We start from the raw sequence: 926 nt of genomic DNA on the forward strand, positions 1-926 counted from the left end.
TAGGTATTCATTCGATGTAAATGATGTCGTGTCAACTGCGTGAGGGAACAAGTTTTACCCTTAACAAAACAAATGAAAGCCGCAAGTGCACAGCTAATCAGTTGTAGTATTAAGGGATCGAATCCACAGAGATTTGTGTGCCTGGTATTCTTCTACGGTTCTTATCTTTATGTCTAGACTAATTTGGTTTTAGAGGTTGGTTGTTTTTCGCGAATTAAACTAAAACAAAAGAAAGCAAATAAATCTATCCTAAAAAGCAAGTAAAAAAATCGAATGAAAGGCAAATAGAACAAGTAGAATATCGAATGAAAGACTAATAAGGCAAGTAAAATATCGAATGGAATACTAATAAAGCAAGTAAATATCGAACTAAGGAAATTGAAATGCAGGTCTAAATAAGCAAATAAAAATCGATGCAATTGTAAACTATGGCTAAAAACGCTGAGCATTTGGGAACTCTAAGGGATCATAATCGGTTTTAACACTAAGGTAGATAGATTGGGATTGACGGATAACAATATATGGGTTCTAGAGCTAGAGTACGGGGGTATGACTACGTCACTGTCGTGATCATAACCAACTGTTTCTCGCAACCCTGACCAGTAGGTTTCCACTCTGGCCCTGGAAAGGTGAGAACGCAAGAGCTGCACAAGACTCGTCAATACTCACGATCTCGCCGCAGGTAGGTTTCCACTCCTACGGAAAAATCGCCTATTTCATTCTAGGGCTGATACTTAATGAAAACTTTCGCAACACTAACTATCTAGATCAGATACTAGGTGAACAATCAAGCATACATGCAATAAGAACAAGAATAAACAGAGAACAGGTCGAAATCCCAGATCTATAAACCTAGATGTCTTAATGGATTATGAGAGCACCTTTCGGGAACCCTAAGCCCAACTCAGGATCTACTCAGACATGGC

The sequence above is a fragment of the Eutrema salsugineum genome, unplaced genomic scaffold (assembly GCF_000478725.1).
Source record: "Eutrema salsugineum unplaced genomic scaffold, Eutsalg1_0 scaffold_7, whole genome shotgun sequence".
Lineage (NCBI taxonomy): Eukaryota > Viridiplantae > Streptophyta > Magnoliopsida > Brassicales > Brassicaceae > Eutrema > Eutrema salsugineum.